Raw genomic sequence first — 27,642 nt, 5'->3', positions numbered from 1 at the left:
GTTCAAGCACCTAAGTAAACCAAGCTCTTTGGGCTTTGGGAAATCAAACTTGCTCACAAGAACAAGGAAAGCAAGGAGGTCACCAACATCAGTGGCTGTGTATGGAAAACTGCATGATCTAAATTGATGACTTGTACAAAAAAAGCTTGCCACAAATCAAAAAAAAAAAAAATATATATATATATATATTTTTTTTTCCCTACAGCAAGTTTTTACCCCTGTCCTTTGAGTTCTGGGTACACATCCACATGAGCTCTGTTTTGTTTTATTTTTTTTTCTTCTGTTTTATATTTTTTCCTCTAGGAATGATAGCTCAAAAGTTGCAGAACTACTCAGAGACCAATTCTGCAACTTCATTGTACAACAAAACAGGTTCTAAACCAACTCAGTCTATAGCATCACTTTTGCTTACATGCCTCTTCTATTTTAAAAGATTCTGTGCCCATAGCACCATACTGAAAGAGCTTCCTTACCATTAATACTGCAGGAAGGAATGAGCTACACCATGATATTTTTAAGAAAAGCTCTGCACTTGGACTTTAGTATGCCCCTGCCCTGAACAACTTGTGGATTGCACTTCTTTGTCTATGCGAGGCATAAAAAAGTAGAATAAACTACCTTGAACTTTGCTGAGACTTTAGTACAGTATTTTAATACTGGGTGAGTTTTGGAGTACAACGGCATGCCTGGAGAGAAACAAAGCCACCAAAATGAAAAAAAAAGAGAGTGGTAGCAAGTGATTCAAGTGAAGCAGAGATGAAGATGGAAGCTCCCAGAGTGAAGGTATTGGTACGTACAATATTCCGATACAGCAGGAGTGTAAGCATCAGACTTTTGAAGAGTATATAAATGTAACACCTTAAGGCACCAGGAAGTGAATTCATCTCTAACTAAACATTCTGATGCCATACGATCCCTCACATTTGAAACTGCTGAGCTTAAAGTGTGGGTACTGGTATCATTAGGAAGAGTGACCTGTGTTGAGGAACTGTTGCTTGAGAAAAAAGATCATACCTACCACAAATGTACACTGATTAATGGCAATTCTGAGGCATAAGAAATAAGGAAGGAGCTGTCTCAGTTATATAAAGTGACTTGTCTGGATGCATGAGGTTCCTGAAACAAAAATTAAGTTTGAATAGGTGCATTGTGCAGCATGACAGAAGCATAGGAACAATACTAGACAAGTGATCATGGAGACCATTCACTCCTTAAAGTAGACACACGTAAAAGTTTTTGCCTCCCTTTTTGATTACTTAGTAGTGCTCACCTTCAAGATTGAGAAGGGCCATACATAACAACCCTTGGGGTAAATTAGTGTCTACCCATTAAATTATCAAGACAAGTCTTAAAGGTAGCTAGGGTCGTACCTTATTTGATGTATATTGAGAACTTATTCTGTAGATTAGGAATAAATTGAGTTTGAAACCTATTCCTCCAGCGATTCTTGTTTATTTCTGGTAATAAAACATGCCTAGTGTGGTGTTTGCAGAGCCACTGGTTTTGCGAAGAAATAGGTCAGATAGGAGTGGGTCTTTCATTGCTCTAAAAGTGAGTCATAGGTCACCTCTCAGCTCAGTGCAGCTAACAGGCTGAATGTAAGGACAGTTGTGCTAGTCTATCAAGATACTTAAAGGATTTAATACATGTATTTTCATGGTTAGAAATATTTGGGGCATTTCCAATTGAGAAATATGCTTGGATTTGTATATACCAAAGGGGGCACTGTACGCAATTATAGGACTGATAAGGGTAGAGTACAAAGGTTTGAAGACTTCCTTGGCTCTTGAGGATATTCCCTTGGAAACTACCTGGGTCAGACAGAAAGATTTCCCATTCATGATGGAAACACGATGATCAAATGAGAGAGCTGTCTACGTAAATACCCAAGTCTTTTTATGACTGTCTCTGCCTGAAGAGTATCATTTATAATGAATGTGGTAGGAATAATCTTTTTGCCTAATAATACTACACTACATTTGTTTTTGCATTTAGCTTGAAGATCATTTTGTTATATGATGTATGTGCATATTTCAGCCCTTGCTAGAGCTGTTTAATATCAGCAGGTGAGCAGATAATACTGACCAGCTTTCAGTCATCAACTGTCTTGGTTGACCACTCTTCTGGGGAAATTGGCTTAGATATTCACAAAATAAATGCCAAAGAGGAGGAGAGCTAACACTGAACCCTACAGTATCCCACAAGTTACAGTATTATGTTCAGAGAGGGTAACAACAAGTTTCATACCCTGCAATCTGTTGGATAGCTAACTTCCAATCCAGCAGACTATGCATGGGTTTTCATTAAGTTTACCTGTTATTTCAATAATACCAAAATGGGAACAGTGTCAGAAGCCTTGGCCAAGTCAATCTAAACAGTGTGCACAAATGAACTTCTGTCCACAGCCTTTGTAACTTTTTCAAAGAAGCATACTCTCAGTTCAGAAAACAGGACCTGCACTTCACAAACCTGAAATGACTGGGGTCTAGATCACTTAAGTTTCCCATGTCTGCACTAAAGAGTTCTTCTGAGACATGTTTCATGGCTTTGCATATAAGGCTGGTGAGGTTGATGGGCCTATAACTACCTGAGTTTATAGAGGGGTCTACCATTTTGTATGGGAATCAGTGACTGTTTCGGGGTATCCAGGCACAAACCCTGTAGATAGGCTGAGGATGAGCAATTTAAGTAAAAGCTCAGATAGTGCAGACTCAGCACTGACAGGAATGCAGCTAGTTGTATTGTCAGGTTCAATGATAGGTTTTACTTTTAGCCTTTAAAACAAAAGTCTTGAGACTTCTTCTAAAGTGATTTGTTTATTTCTCTATCCTTTGTTGACTGGACTACTCCCAGGTAGGCTAGTAGCCTCTTTTTAGGGTAGATCTCAAGTTGTACTTATACTTCTAGTGGAAATTTTGGCCAGGTAATTGGGGATATTTCCTTACTCTTTTTTGATTGATGTCATGTGATCATTTGCATCCACCAGAGCTACCACCATCTCAAGCAGAAGGGACCTCATTCAAAAGACAACACACTCAGGAGTGCACCACCTCTTTTATTGCTGCACTAAAGTGTCAGCAATCTGTCTACCTGCTGTAGGAATAAAACCTACAGCCTTCTGCACCAAAGGCAAATGTGCCTGGTGAGAAACTGCTGCTGCATTTTCTTTTCTTTTTTTAACACCTTTACTGAATTATCACGTGACATAAGCAAACTTATATCTATATAAAAGTAATCAAACTATATTAACAGGTTCACCCTTACAGACTTTATATATCACCATATGAGCAATGTTTGAAATTTTGAAAATATAATAAAAAAAAATAAATAAAAAACTATACTTACCTAAACGCTGTAGGCAGGGGGGCAAGCCCCCCTGCACCCTCCACACCCCCGCTACTTAGATATTCCTACTCTGAGATCGCACTGCATTGAAGTAAAGGGAAAATATTCCCTATGGCGATTTCCGTGTTACGCGCGCGACGTTTCGACCAATCGGGTTCGCTCAATGCACGTTCGCCATTTACAGTTTTCGATCACGCAACAGGAACCCGATTTCCATTTCTAGTAATTGTCTTTTTAGCAGCCACCAGAATTAAACTTATCTAGGCCTTACTATGTTAAGGCAATTCAGATCATGTATCCCAACTCAAAAAATAATTTCATTGGTTACACTTATTTGCTTACCCAGTATTCCTGACAGAGTACTCTGTAGGGAATTTTTAATGTCTGCCAGCTCATTGCACCCAAGAACATATGCTCTCAGATACCTCTCTTTCCCGTTATTTCATCTCCAACATTTGTCATCTACCTGAGGAAAAATTCTTGCGGTCTGCTTGAGGTATAAAAGTATCTTTGAAAACACTTCCAGGCAAAAATCCTAAATCGTCTAGATATTGTTCCATATTTGGGAGGCATACATATGTCCTCCCATTGTTTCTTTGCGACTTGAATATCTAATCTATCTTCCCAATCTTTTCTGACCTCTTCTGATTGATTCCTATAGTTATTGTGCAATATTTTATATGCACTACTAATTATCCATTTTTTAACAACAGGTTTTATTCTAGATATAATTAAAAACTCAACCAGTGCAGGTCTTTCATGTAGGATTCTCCTTTCACTTGCTCTTTGTGTTTACTCTATCAACCCCTGACAGAGAAGGCAATCAGTATCCTGCAATCCAAGTGTCTTCTTGTCCTCTTCCCATTCTGTTGCCTTTCCCTCTCTATTTATTTGTTCCCAATAACTTGGTTCCTTTGCCAGTTTCCTCCAGTAAATTCCAGCCTCCTCTTACCTAGTCTCTGTACCCCTAATAGCAGTCATCCCTATCGACAGAATCTCCTTTCTCCATTCCCATGTTGTCTTAGTTCTTAGTATATTTTCTGCTACTTTATGAATATAATATTCTGTAAGACTGATGTCCTTCAAGGATGCATCTGCAGTCCTTACAAATGGGTTGTCCTGTCGTCAGGCAGCCCTTCGGTCGGCCGGATTCCAAAGTCTGGGTCTGGCCTCGGCTGGTGTCGCACTTCACCCAACGTCATAGCTGCAGTTCTTCGGGTATAAAGGCATCAGCCGACGCCATTTTCCTCAGTCTTTCTTGCCGCGTGGCGCCCGAAGCAGAAGCTGTTCGCAAGTGCCGGTCGGTCAGATCCAGAGATTACTACTACTTCGAAGACTTCTAAAAAGCTAAGTACCCCGTTGGGGACTCTTTCTTGCCTCAGCCGATGTCAGAAAAAGTGAATAACTGTTTAACTTGTGGGAAACAAATACCTCATAAAGATTTCCACTCTTACTGCTTACCTTGTTTAGGCCCAGACCACGACGTAGCAGCTTGTCTAGCCTGTGCTTCTTTCAACCGACGGACGCTTAGACGTCGGTCGGAGTTTGCTGAACAGTTTTTCGGCTCAGATTTTGCGTACATAATGCCGTCGGATCCTCCGACTTCTCAAGTTGTTAAGAACGAAAGAAAAGGACCGACACTCGCGGTCCGCGGTTTCGGCCGAAACCACGGTTAAGCAAACGGCGAGTGTCTCGGTTTCGGCCGAAACCGAGCAAACGGTTCTTTCTTCAGCCGAATCCATGACTACTACCGAGGCCCCTTCTACCCTGGTTGAATCGGCCTCTGAAGTTCTACCTGCTACTGTGGTTTCACAAGAATTATCGGACACCATCCCTTTGGATGTTTCTACCCCTGCACGTGGTGCTGCTAGGCCGCCTGCAGCCATGTCTATAAAGGCCTTTGCCAGGGCTAAAGCAGCCAAAACTTCTAAGTCTGTGCCTGTTAAGCCCCACTCTCACAGGCCCAGTTCCAGTTCCCAAATGCTTACTCTGGCAGAGGATCTCATCTCTTTAATAAGGGGATCCCAATCTCACCCAGACAGGGCCTCTCAACCTCCAGAAAAGAGACCTAGAGCAGAGTCCCCTGAGCCAGTGTCCTCAGATGATTCTTCTGATGATACAGACAATACAGACCATCCAGAGGCTCCTTTCTCTACTTATGAAGATTCTGATGCTGAGGAATCGATTCCTTCTGCCTCTCCACCAGAGGAATTTTCCTTTGGGGAAACTTTACATGCCATGAGAGAGCAATTCCAATGGCAGGGACAAGATTTCTCAGATTCAAGGAAAAGGCTTAGGACCTTTTTGCATTTACCACAACATAGGCCTTTAGCTATACCTCCAGTTCTTCCTGTTGTGGATGATGCATTTAATGATGCTTGCACTGCTCCTGATACTTTACCTCCAGCCCCTGCTAAGCCCGATAGGTTCTACAGGGTCCCGGACACTCATCACCATTTATACAAGGCTCCTTTTGCAGATCCCGAGACTATCTCCCAGGGGCCTAAGGCAGTAGCTTCGACCTCAGTTAAAACCCTCTCCCTTCTGAAAGGGAATCCAGGTCCTTAGAGAGTTGGGGTAAATCAGTATACACCTCTGCTACTCTCTCAGCTAGGGCATTGAACTGTCAGTTTCATATGATCCAATACCAGGAGTTTATGCTTGATCAGTTAACTAAGAAACTGTCCTCTGATGATTCTTTAGATAAGAAATATGTTCTAGAAATGGTGCATAACATTCAGCAGGTTAGTAACCATTCCTTAAAATGTGGCTATGATGCACTGGAGGCTTCCTTTAGATCAGCCATGACTGGCACAGTTATAAGAAGGCATGCATGGTTGAAAGAACAGGTCTTGCCGGATCATGTTAAAGCAAAACTATTAGATGCTCCTATGGATAAGGTCAGTTTATTTGGTTCTCCTGCTCAACAGGTACTGAAGAAAATGGAAGAGAAGGCAAAATCTGTACAAACAGTGAAAGATTTCTTACAGGTTCAGCCTCCAAGGTTTAGCAGGAACTGGCCTTCCAAAAATTGGTCCTTTCCAGACTCCTCTAAAACTCAGAGAGGCAGGAATAGGCGTTCAAGAGGCAGAAATCAATCCAGAGGAGGTGCCTACAGGGGACGCCAGTGGCAAGGTAACAATCAACGAGGCACAGACACAACTACCACCACTGCAACAGGACAATCACAGTGACTTAGCTCTGGCACCGCCTACCAGGGAACAAATAGCAGCACCCTTAGGCGGAAAGTTAGCCTTATTTTCAAAAAACTGGCACTATATCACAAGAGACAAGTGGATTTTGCAAACCATAGACCAAGGCTACAGGTTTCATTTCCACACTTTACCAAGAAAAAGAGGAATGCCAAACCTACCACCAAATCAAAAGACAGAAGCTCTAAAACAAATAGCTCAATTAGCAAAGATGAGAGCTGTGGAAAGGGTACCATCCATGGAACAAGGCAAGGGATTTTACTCCAGACTATTCCTGGTACCAAGAAAAGAGAAAAATCGGAGGCCTATTCTCGACCTGTCCGCTTTAAACACATTCATCATTGTTCCAAAATTCAAAATGCTGACCCTACAGCAACTTCTTCCCATGCTGGGCAAGGAGTATTGGCTGGTAACTCTAGATCTCAAGGAGGCATACCTGCACGTCCCCATACGACCAAATTGCAGAAGATACCTCAGATTTCTTGCAGGATCAGAGCATTATCAATTCTCAGCATTGCCCTTTGGCTTATCTACTGCGCAGAGTGTTCACGAAATGCCTGGCATCAGTAATCGCTCACTGCAGGCTTCAGGGAATCCAAATATATCCATACCTGGACGACTGCCTGATACAAGCGGACAACAAAAACAAGCTAACAGAAGACTTACAAAGAGTCATTTGCTTACTACAAGCCCTGGGATACACAGTCAATATAAAAACGACAAGACTGATACCATCCCAAAGAATAACCTTCTTAGGTGCAGAATTGGACACAGTAAAACAGATGGCATTCCTAACTGCAGAAAAACAAGAACAACTTCCTCTCTACTTCTTGGCATTAACAAAGCAGAACAAACTAACAGCAAGGAAAGTACTGCAGGCCTTGGGCTTCATGGCATCCTGCATAATCCTGGTCCCCCATGCCAGACTGCATATGAGAAAGCTACAGTGGTACCTAAAGAATTTATGGTCTCAACACAGGCACAGCTTAGAAACCGAAATACCACTAATTCCATGCCTGAAACAAGAGTTCCTATGGTGGGCTCAGGCATGTCAGTCAAACCCAGGTTTGCCCTTCCACAGCATTCAACCAAGCCAAACCATCACAACTGACGCCTCAGACCTCGGTTGGGGGGCCCACATGCTGGACAAGTGCATACAAGGCTTATGGACTCCAGATCAGCTGCACCTGCACATAAATCAAAAAGAAATGCTGGCAGTAAAACTAGCAATCCAGAATTTCAGACCATTCCTCCAAGAAGGCCAGTTGATGATAAGGACAGACAACACCACAGTCATGTGGTACATCAACAAACAGGGAGGCACTCATTCATATCCTCTATGCCGGATGGCACTGGACCTATGGAATATGGCTCTAAGTTACAACATTCAGTTACAAGCAATTTTTGTACCGGGAAAAGAAAACATCCTAGCAGACATATTAAGCAGAACTACCTCGGATGCTCACGAATGGATGCTACACCCGGACATCTTAAAGGCCATCACAAAGAAATGGGGACTGCCACAAATAGACCTATTCGCATCCCCACTCAATCACCAGCTCCAGAAATTCTGCGCAAGGACGTACCACCCACTTGCTTGGAAGGTGGACTCTCTATCCTTCAGTTGGAAAGGCCTGACAGCATATGCATTCCCACCTCTTCCTTTGATGCACAAGGTGCTATTGAAAATCAAAGAGGAACGTCCAAGGATAATTCTGATAGCTCCAGATTGGCCAAGACAACATTGGTACCCATTACTGAGGAGCATGTCTCGGGGGAAAATGTGGACACTACCCCTGATTCCTTTGATGTTAACTCAGAGCGACTACAACATCCTGCATCCAAACCTGAAAACTCTGCAACTGACTGCCTGGAACATTACATAAGAGCAACTAACCCAGATTTATCCCAAAGGGTTAAAGACATTATCCTTGAGGCCCGCAGACCCTCAACAAGAAGGAACTATGCAGGAAAATGGAAAAGGTTTCTCATTTGGAGTACCGAGAGGGGCAAAGATGTGTCTAAGGTAGACATTGCCAACATCCTGGAGTATTTGGCAGAGCTTTTCCATACAGGCCTGTCCTATTCCTCCATCAAGATACATGCATCAGCTATTTCTGCAGAATACAGCTTGATCCCCTGTCTTTTCAAGATCCTCTACTCAGGCAGTTTCTGAGAGGAATTAAGAATGTAAAACCTCCTAGGAAACCACCATTACCAGCATGGGACTTGAACTTTGTGCTAGAAAAATTGACACTCCCCTTTCGAACCAGCAGCAACAGCAGATCTTCAACACCTATCCTGGAAAACTGCTTTCCTGCTGGCAGTTACCTCAGCAAGAAGGGTTTCTGAGCTACAGGCTTTAATGGCAGTACAACCCTTCCTAATCTTCCATCAAGATAGAGTGTCCATGAGAACTAATCCTACATTTATGCCTAAGGTGGTATCCAGAGTGTCTTTAAACCAGGCAATCCACCTACCTACCTTCTTCCCCAATCCACAGAACAGGACGGTAAGGCTGCTGCATACTTTGGATGTACATAGACAGTTACGCTACTACCTGGACAGAACCAAGGGCAATAGAAAAACTGACCAGCTTCTGGTAGCATATGCAACAGGAAAGGAAGGAAAAGCAATTTCCAAACAGACAATCTCCAAGTGGATAGGAAATTGCATTAGATTCTGTTACTCCTACCATGGAAAGCAAATTCCACAGAACATAAGGCCTCATTCTACAAGGGCTACAGCCACTACCACAGCTTTCTTACGAGGAGTGGCTACCAAGGACATTATAGAGGCTGCTACTTGGACCTCCGTGCATACATTTGCCAAGCATTATAACTTACCTTTATACTCTAGATCCCGAGCAGGGTTTGCCACTGCTGTTTTGCAAGGGATCCTAACTACACCATAATTTCTTCTTCCTCCTCCCCTAGTTTGGCTATGGTATTCTACCCATTTGTAGGACTGCAGATGCATCCTTGAAGGACATAGTACAGTTTTGTACCTACCATAAATGTAGATGTCCGAACAGGATTGCATCTGCAGTCAGGATTACCCACCCTCCTTCCCTCTGTGGTATTCCTAGGGTATTTGCCCACCTAATAGCTAGCTGGCTGGGATCTCTTATGGTGTATTTGTTTGTATATATGTACATACATGATTATTTTTTGTGTTTGCCTTCTACTATTTGGAAACATTGGCATTTATCCAAAATTTAGCTATCCAAGAGGGCAACTGGCATCTGGGGCAAGAAACACTGAGGAAAATGGCGTCGGCTGATGCCTTTATACCTGAAGAACTGCAGCTATGACGTCGGGTGAAGTGCGACACCAGCCGAGGCCAGACCCAGACTTTGGAATCCGGCCGACCGAAGGGCTGCCTGACGACAGGACAACCCATTTGTAAGGACTGCAGATGCAATCCTGTTCGGACATCTGCATTTATGGTAGGTACAAAACTGTACTTTATTCTCCTTAAGAATCTGTCCAAGTTCCCACTCTTTCTGTATTTCTTGGATTATCTCACTGCTTCTTCATCACCCCTTTCCACTTTGAATTGTAGCTTTCTGCTTGTGTTATGTATAAGATCCTTAACTGTGTGGCTCTAAACTATCCCTGCAGATCAACCTCCTTCATCTGATGTTGTCTTTTTCATCCATTCCTCGACGAATGGGTCTCAGATCCTACTTTGGATCCAAATTCAGCCACTTCTAAAGACTTAGCTCTGTAGGTCAAGTTCATCCCCTTACCCACAATCCTCCTGTCTAGCTTGAACTACCTCAGATCTCATTTGCTGCTTCAGAGAATGGACGAGCTCTCCCATAGCTTGGGCATTATTGGGTAGGATAAGTGTTTTTGAGATATTTTAATAGCATTCTAAGCTATTATTTTTTTGTTCTTGCTGCCGCTGTTTCTTATCTCTTTTTTGTTTTATATATATATATATATATATATATATATATATATATATATATATATATATCTACTTTACAAGCTTGAACTTGAAATTGCAATAATAAAAAAAATTTTTTTTACATGTTTTCAGGGAGGTAAGCCACCCTGCACCCCCCCACACACCCCTGCTAAATAAATATACCAAGTCCAAGATCACACTACAGTGAAGAAAACAGTAAATTATCTGTTCCACGATGTATAATGACATCCATTCAAAACGTTCTGAGTTTCAAAACTTTGAAATTATGGTCTCGACCACTTATAGTTCAAAGTTTTTAAACTTTGAGCTTGTGAAGGGAATCCATACACACACACACACACACACACACACACATACAAACATTTTATATCTATCTATATATATGGGTCCCTATCAGATTCTCGACGTTCAAAACTTGCATATAATAATACATACACACACACACACACACACACACATATATATAATATATATAATATATATATATATATATATATATATATATATATATATATATACATATACATATAGGTTAATTTCTTCTGTTTTTACTCAATCAACCGGCCTTGTCCTTGTTGTGATTCCTCTATTTATTGTACTAGTGTTACTTGGTGAAGATACATCTTGTTTATCATTGCTGGTAATTTTTCATGTCTGTATACCACTGCTGGTATTCCTCTCTTCTTAGTAGGTTTCTATGTTTCATTATTTCTGACAAGCCTACTGGCTTCAGGATATGCACCACCTGTGGGCATAAGATTCCAAATTCCGATGCCCACCAGGAGTGAATTTGTTGTCTGGGTTTGGTCCATCTAGATGCTGAATGTGTATTTGTGCATGGTTTAACCATTAGGCCCTAGTTGAGCTCCACAACAATCTAATACTCAAAGGTTTATTGCCTTTTACTTCTTCTGCATCTTCTGAAGTTCTACTCCTTCCAAAAAGCCTTCTGAGAACATTAAGTCAATTCAGCAACAAAACGTAAACAGGCAAGAACCCCCCCCCCCCCCCCATTGGATGAGATGGTGGATCTCAACTCCTTCTGGGCTTGGAAGGATCTGGATGTCATGGAGCCAATCCCCAAAAGGCCTGATAAGTACCTGGTGATGTCAAAGGATCTGGTCCATTGGAGTAAGGTTCCCCCAGTAGCTGCTATAGTGGTATCAGCAGCCACCAAGAAAGAACTTGCTGAACACAATTTAACTGCCCCCCCCCCCCCGAGAGTCTGGGCATTGGACAGGTTTGAGAAGTGTTATTATGCATCAGTGACCTTCTCTCTCAGGTCACTGAATTATTTGACATGTCACAAGATTTCAAAGGGACTTGATCAAAAAGTTTTCCAAAGCCCTCTCAGGGTCCAATGTCTGAGTAGGGCAAGAAGATTGTTTCTTCACAAAAGGGTATCCTACATTTCCCAATGAATGCCTCTATGAGGCTCATTTCCTATGCTTCTGAAAGTGCTTTTAGAGCCGCGAATTCAGGAAGAGGCACGACTGGATGAGCCCCTGTGATTTTGCGGTGCCTTTCAACTCATCTTTCATCAATGCTCCTTTTGATGGCTCTGCTTTACTTGATACCAAGGTTAAAGAAACCCTATCTAGGACTGAACAAGATGGGAACATATTATCTACTGTAAGGATATGTTTTTTACCTCTCAAAGGACCTTTTCCCAAAACCAGAGAGGTGGTAGGAAAATGTAGCTCTGTTTAAGTCACAAGAATCTTCCCAGGTCTCCTATGGTGACAGGTCTCCCCTTGACAGGAGGGGATCTCCAATGGTAGACACTGCCCTCGTGGCAGAGGAGAATGACAAAACCAGGGCTTCAGAGGTTCTTTCTTGGATTGGCCCTACCAGCACTCCTGAAAGGTTGCCTGACTGCTGAAATCTGATGGCACTCATGGGGGGATGATTATCCCTGCACCCAGAAACCTGGACAGCCATCACCAAAGACACTTGAGTACAGAAAATGATATCCAGAAGTTATTACATACCCTTTTCCTTTCAGTCCCCCAATCAATCTACAAAACTTCCAGATGTTCCACCCAGTCAGGGGAAAAAAGCAGCTACAGTAATAGGAAAAACTGCTGGCCAAGAGAGTCATCCAGATGGTCCCCCAAGACCAACAATAATTCAGAACTTACTTGATGTTATTTTTGGAGCCAAAGAAAAATGGGGACCTGAGATCTATTTTGGATGTCAGCAATTTGAATCAGTATGTTAAATGGCCAAAGTTCTGAGTGGTCAGGATTCAGTCTGTCCTACTGCAATTGTGCAAAGATGATTGGATGTGCTCAGTAGATCTCCAGGATGCATACTGTCATATCAAAATAGATAGGTGATCCAGTCACCAATTCAGTGCCTTGCCCTGCCCTTTGGGTTCACCACACCTCTCAGGATATTCACCAACTGCATGATAGTGGTCGCATCTCACTTGAGACTACCAATCCTCTACTGATTCAAGCCATGAACTACTTGCTGCAACTATGTCTTCATCTGGACATCACAGTGAATTGCGTTAAGTCTACTGTCTCCACTCAAGTTTTTTTGGTGCTGTTCTGGATATAGTGATACAAATTGCAAGATTACTGCAGACAAGAATAAACACTTTTTCAGAGTTAAGCATCCCACATCCTCTCTCTTATTTCCCCACAAGCAAGATTGATATTACAATTCCTTGGATATAATGCAGCTTCCAAAACTCTAGTGCCACTAGCAAGGTGTTATATGAGAATACTACAGTGGATAATTGCAATGCAGTGGTCAATAAGACAACATCCCCTTTCAGCACTGATACAGATTACAAAGATTTGCAGGGAACACATAGCCTGGTGGATTATTACAGAAGACGTTTCTCAGGGCCACCCTTTTATTCTTTCAGTACCCACAGCCACTATGGATGCCTCCCAACTAGGGTGAGGGGGCGCTACTTGGGAAGAATAGTCCAAAGCACTTGGTCCCACTTAGAGATCAATCTTCACATCATTGTCCTGGAAATGAGAGCAGTTCTATTAGCAGTGCAGACATTTCAAGATGTTCTCTATTCAGGGATGATCACCATCCAGGTGGGAAATATGTTGGTAGTCTGGTACATCAACAAGCAGGGAGGAACCAGATCCTACTCTCTCTGTTGAGAGGCTATGAGGGTTTGGCAGTGGGCGATTTCTTCCAGATGCTTTCTTTTGGCAGTGCATGTCCCAGGGAAGTCCAGCATGCTAGCAGACAAACTAAACAGGTCCATCTTATTTCCTCACAAGTGGTCTCGCAACCCTGTGGTGGTGAAAATGATTTTCCATCAATGGGACTAGCCATGCTGTGATCTCTTTACTTCCCCTCTCAACTCCATGTGCAGCAGGTACATTGTTCTAATCACCCGGGGGGGGGGGGTCACCGAGAGACTCTCTGATTCGTGATTGGCCCCCTGGGCTCCTATATGCATTTTCTTCTACCCCTCTAATTCTCAAAATCCTACAGAAAGTGTCTCACTGGAAATGCAGAGTAATCCTGTTTGCTCCATTCTGGGCTTGACAAATATGGTGTCCCTTCCTATCGCCTCATTTGGTGCACCACCCTGGGTTGTAGATCCAACCCAGGATCTCCTCGCTCATCCATCAGGGAAGACTCACCCAGACATATGGGCCATCAGGGTCTATATTATAAACACGAAAGCCCAAAATAGCAAATGCAAGTACATCGACACATAAAGGTCGATGTACAAAAGACAGAAATATGTAATTGGTGAAAATGAAAACGCTGAACGTATTTGCTTGGCCAGCAGGGCGATCATGGGGAAGAGGAAATATATCCTTTTCCCCACTGTAGTGCGGTCTTGGAGTTGGTATATTTAAGTAGGGGGTGTGGGGAGTGCAGGGGGGGCTTGCACCCCTGCAAAAGTGTGTTAATTTAATTTTATTTAGTTAGTTTGAGTTTACCTGCATGGTGCTGTTGGCTGACAAAATACATTTGGCGTTTTCATTTTCGCGGATTACATATTTCGCTCTTTTTGTACATCGACCTTTATGAGTCGATGTAGATGTATTCCCTGTTTACAGCTTTCGTGTTTATACAATAGACCCCTCCATCAAATTTGCCATATGATTTCTCCACTTCCACTGATGGCTAGGCAATCCAGGTTTTCCTTCCCTGTTTGACACATTCTTGTATCCTCTCTGAAGAATTCTGCTAGGAAGGTGTATAAGAGCAAATGGAAGAGATTCTATCTTTGGCTATCCAGAGGCAGTTAGACTCCTTTTGGCACCTATTCCAGCTCTCCTAAACTTTCTTGCTTCCATTTTTAACATTGGAGCTAGTTATTCTACTATAAAGATTCAAATTACAGTCATGAATTTTCATGAAGGACTTAACCATTCATCTCTGGCATTATCTAGAATATCCAAAGCCTTTCTGAAAGGTCCCTTCTTACACTGACCCCCCCTATTAAGGATCCTACTCCTCCATAGGATTTAACTATATTTTTTCAAGTCCTGACTTGCCCCCCCCCCCCCCCTTGAGTCAGCTAACATGGAGCACTTAAAGCTTTTCTCTTGGAAAACTGTTTTTCTGGTCATGATCATATCGGACAGATGGATATCAAAACTCCAGGCTCTATCTTCTAAGCCCCCATACCTAATCTTTCACAAGGACGGGGTGTCTTGCCATACTAATCTTTCCTTTTTTACTTAATGTGGCTTCAAGAACAGCTATAAATCAGTCCATCAACCTTCTTGTCTTCTTTCCAAAATTTTCCAACAAGGAGAATACATGCTGTACCTTTTGGTTGTTCATAGACAGATTAGCTTCTGTCTCCACAGAATAAAACATTTCAGAATTCAGACCAGCTATTTCTTTCCTTTTCCAAAGTCAAGCTGGGTAAATCAGTTTCAAATATGACTTTTGCCAAATGGTTCACTGATTGCATTTTTTTGTCTATAAGAAAAATGGATTGACTCTTCCTAAATCTCCTAAGATTCATTCCAGTAGATCTGTGGCCACATCCTCCATTTTTTGGTCCAGAGCTTCCACAGATGACATTTGTGGAACTGCCACTTGGTCTGGCACTCATACCTTCATTGCTCACTACAAATTGGAATTCTTTCTAGAAATAGAACAGGATTTGTCTCTGCTGTACTCCAAAATGTCATTCCTTCAGGACCACCCTGGGGTTTCTCTAGCTGTCCATCAGTTGAGGAACAGACAAAAAAGACATCATCAGATACAAAAGTTATGTACTCACCATAACAATTCTTCTTCACTGTCTGTTTTCATCCTTCCTCAACCTCCTGTCCTCCAATCCCCTTTTTACATGGAAATTTTTACTCCCTGGTCTCCTAGTTCAGTCTGAGGTGTGTCGCATTCCCTGACTGTTGATGAGCTCCAGTCCTTTATTCCTCCTTTTCCTTTTTTCCTTGCAGTCTGACTGGGAATTTATTGGTAATTATAATGTATTATTACTCACTATTGTGCTATAGACAGTGATAAAGGATGAATGGTGGACAAACTTAATCTGAGTTAATTCAAGCAAAACAGGAGGATTGTGGGTAAGGAGAGAAGCTCAAACTATGGAGCCAAGTCTTTACAAGTGGCTGAGTTCAGATCTGAGACTGGTTGAGGAAGGATAAAACAGACAACATAGATGCATTGTTCTAGTGAGTACATAACTTTTGTTTCTGTTTGGAGGATCGACTTATCCCACTTGACTCTCACTCTTTCCCCTCCCAAATAAAATCCTTCAACCCTATTAATTGCTATCCACAACCTCTACTCTGGTTGATATAAATATGCCTGACTTGGGTATAAAACTAAAGGGTCTAAAAACAATTTTACTGCTTGTATCTTGCTATCCATATCCATTGAGAAAAGCTTCCATTTTCAATATATTTTGTTTAGTCTTTTCCCACATATACTTAGTTATCATAACAGAATCCTTTTTAATCCATACTCCTAAATGCTTTGATCTAATGTTGTCTGTCTCCATCCAATTCAACTGTGGGTTGTTGGATTTGATGGATACAACCCTGGCACTGACTAGGAAGACTTTGCTCCACAACTCTGACTCCCCTCACTATCCATAATCCACTGCACTCCACCTCGATGCCACAGATCTCATTTGCCACGGAAGATTTCAAATGCGTCTTTGAGGGCTCTGTTTTTATGTTGACTTACCAAGCCTTCATACCCTTTTCTATTCATTCCCTATAAAGTTGAATGTACTTTCTTTAAGATAGGATAGTTTATTCTACAGTTAGTTAAGGTTTCTAACTTAATAGCACATAGGTTGCATAGATAGATAAGTTAGCTTGTTACAAGAGTTTTTTGAATTTATACACTCTTTGCATAGGTAGTTTAGATTAGTTAGTAATATTTGCTAATATTTTGAGTGTTTTTTCCAGTACATTTTTGTCATTGTAGTGTGTCTAGATAGTTTATCGACATGGTCCAATATGTTTGAGACCCAATGTTTTAAAAACTGTTCAGAGTGTGACCAAAAGCTGCCACAACAAGACCACCCCCACCAGAAATATGTCTACTGCCTGGGGCCAAAGTACTTAGAAATCTCTCGCCAGGCTTGTGCTTCATTCAGTGCTAGGGTGCTTTAACAGAAAAAAGAAAAACTGATAGTTAAGGGTCTTTTGCCTGCTGAACCATCTCCCTCCACCTCCACCTCTTCAACTGCTAAGGAGAAGAAGAGTAAAGAAATTAATCAGTCTAAAACCAAAGAGAAATCAAAGGATAAGTATACCAATACTGATACTGACAAACAAGAGTAGTCAAGGAAAAGATTACCAGATATGACTCCTGCTCCAGGAATGGATCCAAAATTCCTCGACGATTGGATCCATCAAACTCTGTGATCCATTTTCCCCATGACTGGCCCAGGTTCTCACTGGAACTGGCTAGTCTTAGGCTGCCTTTACCAGTATTACAAGACAGAAGACATTCCAGACCTTCATCTTTAGCTTCCTTCACCTGGTCTTACAGGAGCCTGTCAGAATAGGACATCAGCAGGGTGATGAGATTTCTGAGAACTCGGGTTCAGCTCAGAGTTCTCTCGGTGCTGCCACCTTTGATGTACTGCATATGGCACCAACTACTCCTCCATTACAAATTCCGACAGTGGTCTGACCTTTAAATCCAGTTGCTTCAGAGCCAATCTGTCCCAAGATAACTGGGTTAGGACTGATAACATTCTCTACTTTGACCCCCACTAGATCCCTTCCTTTTTCGGCCCTGATACACCCAGAGCCAGCAGAGCCTCAAAGCCAAGTCTTCAGCACCAGGGACTGGGAGGAGGTACTGACACTTGGAGCCATCCTTACCTCTCAGAGCCTCAGTGCTTGATAGCTCAGGGCCATGATCTGCTTGGATTCATGGCTTTTCATTTCCAAGGGGTCCCTTCTGAGTTTAAAGCCAAGGAGTTCTGCAGAATTGATAGTGTCTTTGGCTTTCGAGGCTTTTCAGAGAATCCTTTTGGCTCCAAGGGATAAGCTGCCTTCACCCAGACCAGCATCGCCCGAGATCCATTCTGAAGCTGTCTCTCTCAATCGTCACTGTGTTAGACAGGGACAACCAGAACCTAGACCCCAGGAAGCTTATGTAATAAGCTCCCTGTCTGATTTAAAACCGTCTGATCTTCCTGCAGAACAGACGCACTGTAAACAGATGTGTAAGCAGAAACACATTGACTCATCTCTGGAGTCCATCACTGAAGACACTGACTTTAATGAAGGAGAAGGATCCCCAGATTCCCACCTGAAGATGTCAACTTCAGTGAAATTCTAGAATTGATGAAGCAGAAGGGTTGATGGTCCACCATTGATTCTTCTCCAGAAAACTCTGTGTTCCTAGATGCTTTTGGTTCTGGCTCATCAACATCCTGTGTGTTACTCCCCGTTGACCCCTTAGTTGACCTGATGGCACAATGGGCATGGAAGGATGTGGACATGGTGGAAGCCATACCTAAACAAAACTGTTAAAATCTTATCTGCACCTTCTGATAAAAAAATAAATAAATAAATAAAGCAGTTACTGGAGCAAGGAGCCACCTGTAGATGTAATGGTGATAGCTGCAGTGAACAAAAAAAGAACTCTCAGAAAAGAGCACTTTGGTCCATCCCCCAACAATGAGTCCAGGGTACTGGAAATTTTTGGGAAGCGTACCTATGCTTCGGTGTCCTTTGTTTTGTGAGGGCTGAATTACCTAACTCGTGTTACTCGATTCCAAAAAGATTTGACTATGGAGATTTCCAAATCTTTCGAAGGAGTCCCAGCTACATATATCCAGAAAAAGTTGGAATCTCAGTTATTGACCCTACAATCATCATCTAATGTGACCATATGGCTGATTTCCAATTCAACCGATGGAAAATCGAGAGCAGCAAACGCCGCCATTAAAGTATGCCAACATGCTTGGATGTGTCTTTGTTACTTTGTGGAAAGTTTCAAGATGACTTTCATAAAAGCCTCTTTTGATGGTTCCACCTTATTCGGACCAAAAGTGAAAGAGACTTTAACTAGAAGTCAGCAAGATGGTAATATTCTCTCTGCTGTCAGCATATGATTCACTACTCTTTAGTGATCCTTCTCCAGGATTCAGAGGTCTGGGAAGAAGATGTGGTTTAGGAAATCACACGGATCCTACCAAAACCCTTCCAGTGATAGACCTCCCAATTGCACAGGGGGAAGACATCAAAATGGACATTGGGGTAGAAAGAGACCACAGAACCAGGATTTCAACAGGCCTTTCTCCAGTAAACCCTTTTGTCACCCTGAGACGTTGCCAGACTACCGCACTCTAGAGGCAGTTGAGGGGTGGTTGTCTTTGCACCCTTTCAAATAATCTGATCAAATTTTTGTGTCTTTCTCAAAGCAGAAATTGGGGAAAGCAGTTTCCAAAGTTACTTTATCCCATTGGCTCTCGAAATGTATTTCATTTCTGTATACAAAGAAAGGCTTACCACTATCATCCAAACCAAGAGCTCATTTGACCACAACAATAGCTACAGCAACAACAGAATTCCTACTGATGACATCTGTGCAGCAGCTACTTGGTCAACATTATACACTTTTATTTCCCATTACAGTTTGGATGAACAATCAAGATCTTGTTCGTCTTTTGGCTCCACCATTCTCCAGAATATTTTTCCATGAATCTACCCAGGTTTTAGTGCTTGGGAATCTGTCCCACGATTGAATCAGATGAAGACAGACAACACTGGATAAAAAAGTTATGTTCTTACCATAATGATTATTAATGTTGTCTATTCTTTGTCTGGTTCAACATCCCTTCCTCCACCCCCCTACAAATTATCCCCTCAGTTTGGAGGACTGGGTCAGGGTTACAATTATTTTTTTCAGGAGCTTATTACACACTGGGTTCATGGCCTTTGGACATATTCTCTACTCATATAGAAGGTTTGTAGCTATTAGTCATGTCTTCATTAGGCAATGCAAACTTCATTTGAGGTGCTAAGGTTGAGCACAGAGGATTATGGGTAGAGGAAGGAGTTGGAGGTGGCGGCATGGAGCAAAGTCTTCCTTGTCAGTGCTGAGGTCAGATCCAATGGATCTGACAACCAGCAGTTGAAATGGATGAAGAATAAGCAATATGAATTTATCCTTATAGTAATTACATAATTTTCAATGTGAAGTTGTTAAATCTCGCTATTTATTCTCACTGATGGGTTCGGAGCCGAGGCTCCGACACGGCTGATAGCAAAGCTCAAGATTTGCCAGTAGCTCGAGACCAAGCCCCTTATCCCAGAATGCACTGCTGGAATTACCTCAGATCTAGTTTGCCGCAGCAAGAGAAATCTCAGTGATCCAGCTAGCTCGGACCATTTGGTGAAAAATAGCAAGTTTGTTTGATAAAAATTCTTGTTTTCTATTAGATCTTATTCATCTAAACAGTTTGTGTGTTATTGTTAAAATTATAATATAGAAATAGTAGTTTGTGTGTTAGTGCCCTGTGTTGGCTTAGTCGTCTTGTGTGGGCCTTTTATCCCTCTTTAGAGTTAATAATAACAACAATTCTTCTAGTCAGGTTTCTCTCAGTGGGCCTTTTTAGCCCTGTATTTGAAATTTATAGTTTTACCTCTGTGGTAGATAGTGCCCGGTGTGGGCTTAGTTTGCTTTCCTTACTTAGTGTTGGGTCTCTTTACCCTATTTAGATTTCAGTATACTGTTATTTGTACTCTACAGGTTTGTACTGTTTAGAGCATGTCGGATGAAAAGTCTCATCCCAAATCGGGATTCAAGAATGCCCAGATTGTGGGCAGAAAATGTCAGTCACTGACGGACACGTCCAATGTGTTTACTGTCTGGGGGCTAAACACCTCCAAGACACTTGCAGCATTTGCCATTCCTTTTCATTAAGAGTCCTCTTGGAGAGAAGGAGAAAACTCATTGACAGGGAATTACTATAACATTCCTTTTCTGAGGTGTTGGGTAGCCAGGAAGGTGCCAGCACTTCTTCCAAATCCTCCAAATCTTCGGATTCGAAAGTTGTAAAAAAGGCAAGAACTTCAGAGGGTACAGGGTTATCGGTTCCACAGCTCTCGGAACCGAGTGTCCCTTTGATTCAGAGCCAGCTCCCAGTCTTGGAGCCGGTCTCTGAGGTTCCCTCTTCTCCTCTGCTCCAGTCAGCACCTTCGGTGCATTCATCTAAGTCTTCAGTCAACCTTTCGGATTTGGACATGGATCGGCTAGTGCAGTAGCTTTTGCAGGCATCAGGACTTGCCAAATTGTTGTCGGCCCCAACTACCTCGGAGCTGAAGACCATTGAACTGGATTTGTCTACTCCTCCTCTGAGCCATACTGGACCCTTGGAGCCGAAGGAACCAGAACCGATGATTGTAGAACCTTTGGAGCCGAGACCTGCACCGGTGTTATCGGCTCCATCTACTCGGACGTCCTTGGTGCCGACCGAGGACTCTAGGAGCCGACGCTCTCCCATCAGGTCCGGGGAGGATAGTCAGACCGATTTGTCGGCGCCAACTCTTCCTCTCGGGGCTTCAGCTCGGATGAGCTCGGCTCCTACCTTGGGCTCGGAGCCCATGGTTGCGGTGTGGGAGGATCAGATGGTCCTTTCGGGGCCATCTACCCCTTCTCGTCAGAGCCATGGTGCCTTTGATGCTATAACCTGTCTCCCAAGACAACATCAGCATCGGTTCAGCCTTCCCTCTCCCCTCAAGCTCCTGTGTCAGCTTCTTCGTCTACCGGTCCCCCTAAGCTTAGAGACCCTGAGCCTCAAGTACCCCCACAGGGTGTCCCCTGCTCTTCCGAGACCTCCCCAGATCTCCCCACTGAGGAGGTGCCCAGGAAGAGACTGTGCAAGAGGAGGCACTTAGACTCCCCACAGGAGTCTTTGATATCTGACACGGACTTGGATGAGTCAGAAGGGTCCCCTCGATCCCCCTCTGAGGATATCTCCTTTGCGGAGGTATTAGAGATCCTTAGTCAGAGGGGTGATTGGCAGTCCAAGACCCCTACTCAGGACGAGTCCGTGCTCTTGAAGGCTTTTGGGTCTCAACCTTCCACTTCTTGGGTGTCTCCGCCTTACGACGAGTTCATGGAACTGATCTCTCGTAAGGCGTGGGAGTCACCGGAGGCCATGGAACCTGTCCCTTGCAAGCCAAATAAATTAATTTCTGCCCCAGTGGACAAGGCCTTTTTGACCAAAGGAGTGCCTGTTGATGCAATGGTGGTAGCTTCAGCCACCAAAAAGGAAGTGTCTGAAACATCCGCATCTATCCATCCTCCTAACAGAGATTCTAGAATCATGGATAGATATGAGAAAAGCATGTTTAGTTCAGCGACTTTTTCTCTGCGATCACTGAACTATTTAACCCATTTTACGACACTACAAAGAGATCTCCTGAAAGAGCTAGGAGATACTCTCCAGGGTAAGGTAGCTGCACGGGTTGGCAACAAAGTCAACACACAGCTAGCTACCCTAAACTCAGTTGTGAACTCGTCTATGCATCTCATATCTTATGCAGCTGATGGTTCGAGTAGAGCCGCTAGTTCGGGCATTGCTCTGCGAAGACAAGCCTGGATGCATCTCTGTTCCTTTGTGGAGCCCTTTAAGTCTTCTTTTATCAACACCCCATTCGATGGTTCATCACTGTTTGGGCCTAAAGTAAAAGAAACTTTAACCAGGTGTGAGCAGGAAGGCAAGACCCTATCTGCCGTTGGAGTCCGTTTTTCTACCCCTACTCCGCCCTACCCCAAGGGCCCTAGGGGAGGGAAAATGTGGTTCCGAAAATCACAGGGAGCCTTTCAGGACACACATGGAGAAACCTCCTCTAGAGGCAGAGGAGGGCGTTATAATGGAAGATGCTGGCCCCGCGGCAGAGGGGGTCCGCAGCAACAGGGTGACAGGGGCTAGTTTTCTGGTCAACCCTACCAGCGCCCCTGAAAGGGGGCCCAGCTGTTCAGCTCTGGAGGCAGTTGGGGGTCGCTTGTTTTTGTACCCAGAAGCCTGGCTAAACATAACATCAGATACATGGGTACAAAGCATCATTTCCAGAGGATATTTCATACCGTTCTCTTCCCCTCCCATTCCTGTAAACAGAATCCTAGATGTTCCACCCAGTCTCAGGGAACAAGCAATCATAGAGGTCCACAAATTGCTGGAAAAAAGAGTCATCCAACCAGTCCCAGCAGACCAAGTTGGATTCAGAACTTACTCAAGATTCTTTTTGGTACCACAGAAATCGGGACTGGAGACCTATCTTGGACCTCAGCAGACTCAACCAGTTTATAAAGAAAGAGAAGTTCCGAATGGTGACGCTTCAGTCCATTCTTCCCTTGCTAGGCAAAGGTGATTGGATGTGCTCCACAGATCTCAAGGACGCGTACTATCACATAAAGATGAACAGATGCTCCAGAGATCACCTGCATTTCCAGCTGGGAGCCAATCATTACCAGTTCCGAGCCCTACCCTTTGGTTTCACTACAGCCCCCAGAGTGTTCACCAAATTCATGGCAGTGGTCACGGCTCACCTGAGGTGTCTAAGATTACAGGTGTTTCCATACCTAGACGATTGGCTCCTCACCGCTACCATCAGGCATCAATTGACTCAGGCAACACAATACACTCTGACACACTGCCATCAATTAGGCATTACAATCAATTTAGAAAAGTCTGCCTTATCGCCATCGCAGCATAACGTTTTTATAGGAGCAGAATTAGGTACCTCAACCACCACTCTACGTCTTCCACTCGAAAGAGTCTCACTTCTCCACCAACACGTCAACTTACTGGTGTCAAAGAACAAAGCTACAGCAGCAGAGGTCTTGAAAGTGCTAGGTTTGATGGCGGCAGCAATCCTGGCTATACCACTCGCAAGGGTGCATATGCAAATTCTTCGATGATCCTCTTTGCTCAGTGGTCTTACCAGAAACTACCGATACACCACATGATTCTCATCACGAATTCTTGCAAGAGAGACCTTCAGTGGTGGTTGACATCTCTTCATGGCACAATCGGAAGACCCTTTCCCCCCCCCCACCCCAGTAGCCACTGTGACCACGGACGCTTCCCTGATAGGGTGGGGGCATTTTCAGGGAAAGACTGCCCAAGGCACATGGACGGATCAAGAGTCACATCTGCATATCAATGTTCTGGAGTTGAGAGCGGTACTTCTATCGTTGCAGTACTTTCAAGACTCTCTTCCTCTAGGGACAATTGCAATTCAGACAGACAACACGTCTGTGGTCTGGTACTTGAACAGACAGAACCAGATCTTACCCCCTTTGTCAAGAAGCCCTCAGGGTATGGCAATGGGCTATGTCGTCCCAGTGTTTTCTGTTAGCAATGCACATCCCGGGGAAATCCAACATGATAGCGGACAAGCTGAGCAGGGCAATACTTTTGCCTCACAAGTGGTCTCTCAACCAACGAGTTGCAGATTTGATTTTCTGCAAATGGGGCCAGCCTTGCTGCGACCTCTTTGCCAGTCACATCAATACCAAATGCAGAAGCTACTTTGCCCTAATACCACCTCCAGCACATCCCCCGAGAGATGCACTCATGCACAATTGGCCCCCGGGTCTCCTTTATGCATTCCCACCCTTTCCATTGATACCCAGGTTTTTACAGAAAGCGAAATCGCTAGGAAGGACAGTTATCCTCATTGCCCCCTACTGGCCTCGACAGATTTGGTTCCCCTTCCTTCACCATCATCATGGATCCTGGACCTAGTTACGGACCTTCTGACACACCCGTCAGGGGACCTCCATCCTTCATTGCAGTCCCTAAAGCTGACTGCTTGGCTAATCCACTTCCCCTAATTGCCAGGCTTCATTCTGTCTCAGATGATACAAGACAAATCCTTTTGTCTTCTCATAAGCCATCCACCAGGAAACTGTACCACAGTAAGTGGAACATGTTCACAATTTGGGCCAATTTGCAGAAATTCGACCCTTTCCGAGCTCCTCTGTCATCCATTTTAGAATTTTTGACAAAGATCTTTAAGGAAGGAGCAGGAGCTGCCACAGTTCGAGTCCAGTTAGCAGCCATATCAAATTTCCACCTTGGATTCGATGGGCTGAACGTTATGGGCCATACGTTATCTAAGGCCTTTCTTAAAGGTGCCTTTCACATGAGACCTCCTGTCAAAATCCCTTATTCTCCCCGGAATTTTAATTTTATGCTGTCTCATATTATTCTTCCCCCTTTTGAACCAGCATCTTCTTGTGATCTCAAATATTTGTCCTGGAAGACTATATTTCTGGTAGCCATTACTTCTGTCCTCAGAGTGTCAGAACTTCAACCATTTTCTGTCAGGCCTCCTTACATGATTTTCCATGCTGATAGAGTATCTCTCAGAACAAACCTCTCCTTTTTGCCTAAAGTCTGTTCTGAATCCAGTATCAGTCAGGTCATTGAGCTGCCAGTCTTTTTTTCCCAAACACTCTAACAAATTGGAATACATGCTGCACAAACTTGATGTACATAGACAGCTCAGATTTTATCTTGACAGAACTAAGGATATTAGAAAATCAGATCAACTTTTTGTATTCTTTTCGGAAGCCAGAAAAGGTAATCCAGTGGCTAAAACAACTCTATCTAAATGGTTATCAGATTGTATATCCTTTGTTTATGCGAATGCAAGCATGCCATTGACACACAAACCTAAGGCTCATTCTACCAGAGCCGTTTCTATGTATTCTGCCTTTCAGGCTAAATTGCCCCTTGACAATATTTGTGCTGCAGCCACTTGGTCTAAGCCTCATACCTTTATCACACATTACAAAGTAGATAAGGCTTCCAGGGACAGGTCTTCCTTTGGTTCCACGGTACTAAAAAACGTACTTCTATGAGCCACCCAAGATTGAGGGTGCTAGGGATGCCACCCATCAGTGAGATTTAACAACTTCACATAAAGACGTTATGTACTTACCATAACGTTCCATGTGAGTTGTTTATCTCGCCTTTATTCTCACGTCCGTCCCTCCTTCCACCTCCTGGCTGACAGTTGACTTAGAGGCTAGTACCATCCAGGTTATTCAATACTTCTTCTTCCCCTTCGGAAAGTGCTTCCTTGTAGAAATAATAAAAGTGTATATATACTCGCAGCAAACAAGATCTGAGGTAATTCCAGCAGTGCATTCTGGGATAAGGGGCTTGGTCTCAAGCTACTGGCAAACCCTGAGCTTTGCTATTGGCCGTGTCGGGGCTGAGAATCGGCTCCGAACCTTTCAGTGAGAATAAAGGCAAGATAAACAACTCACATGGAACGTTATGGTAAGTACATAACTCCTTTTTTTTTATCATGTCCCCATATGAACCAACTCTTGTGTGGGTACATAATTTATAGCTATATCCTTTGATTTATCTTCAGTAATTTTTTATTCTGAAAAAAAAAAAAAAAACAGAACTATCTCAGAATGTTGCACAACACTTACATGTCATTCTCTGGTTCCATCGGGTACAAAATAATATCATCTACAAATTAAGCCAATTTCGCTTGACCACCACACCAATTATATCCTTGAATTTGAAAGTCCCTTATTTTCTTTTCCAATGGTTCTAAATATAACACAAATAAAGGGGAAACAGGACACCCTTACCTGGTTCCTGTGTTCAGACACAACTTATCAGAAACTAACTCTCCCACTTTGATTTTTATCTCCAATCCTTCATATATCCTTCTAATTAAACTTATTATTGTATCAAAAAATGCAATTGCTTCCATTGCCCTACTCATAAAATCCCAGTTTACTCTGTCAAATGCTTTCTCTGCATCAAGACCCACCAATAACTATGGTATTTTTTTTTTACATTCTGCCTCCATCTGGATCATCATTGTTCTAGTTCATGTTGTCACATGTTTGTCTCCTCTCCACAAAAAACACACTGATCCATATCTATCAGTTTTGGCATAATCTTTACCATTCTTTTAGCCGTTATAGGCGTAAACACTTTATAATCATTGTTTAGAATTGAAATGGGCCTATATGAAGCTGGATCAGATGGGTCTTAACTGTCTTTAGGTATCACAGCCACCACAGCCTTTTTTTTCCAGGATGTTGGTGCCTCTCCTCCTTTTAAAATGCTGTTAAACAAAATTTTGCAGATCTTTATCACTTTCTTCCCTCCTAAATTCCAAACTTCCCCTAGAATATTCTTGGAGACTTTTCTGCAGATTGCATCTCTTTTCTGCAGATTGCATCTCGTCCTAACTTAACTGTTAGTTGCTGAGCCTTATCCACTGACACTGCATTTTCAAGGGAGTTCAATTTTCAGGGATATAGAATAATATGGATAGGCAGGGTAATGTTGACACTAAATTTGTCTTCTGAGTTGTTAGTTATACCCTTAGGGTTAAAATGTATGATATTATTATGGATGACCTCAGTGCATTGTTGGACATCATTCCTTAATTTCCTGAAATAACCGAAGAAATATTTGTAGTTTTCCTTGGAGTCTTTAATGCTTATCCTTCATTTTATTTTTATATTTTATATTTTCTAAAGTGCACTTAAATTCCTTTACAACATGCTTTAGTATGGTCTTGAGATAAGGGGATGGAAATTTCTTACATTTTTTTTGTTATTTTTCTCCTTTTGTTATGCAGTTTATTAATATGGAAGTTCCACCAGACAGGTTTATTCATTAATTTACCATTATATTTAGGGTGGGCAAGAA

The 27,642-nt window shown here is 42.9% G+C and overlaps 1 protein-coding gene across 1 annotated transcript in view; it reads left to right on the top strand.

Annotated features, from left to right (window-relative positions):
* The window catches only part of SPO11 (SPO11 initiator of meiotic double stranded breaks), a 1,671,983-nt gene that overhangs the window by 1,366,744 nt on the left and 277,597 nt on the right, over positions 1-27,642 (top strand). The gene's annotated exons all lie outside the window — the stretch shown is intronic.

Source organism: Protopterus annectens, chromosome 12.part0 (assembly GCF_019279795.1).
Source record: "Protopterus annectens isolate FY-2018-M chromosome 12.part0, PAN1.0, whole genome shotgun sequence".
Taxonomy (NCBI): domain Eukaryota; kingdom Metazoa; phylum Chordata; order Ceratodontiformes; family Protopteridae; genus Protopterus; species Protopterus annectens.
The sequence above is the reverse complement of the archived record's forward strand: the minus strand, read 5'-3'. Positions and strand labels throughout refer to the sequence as shown.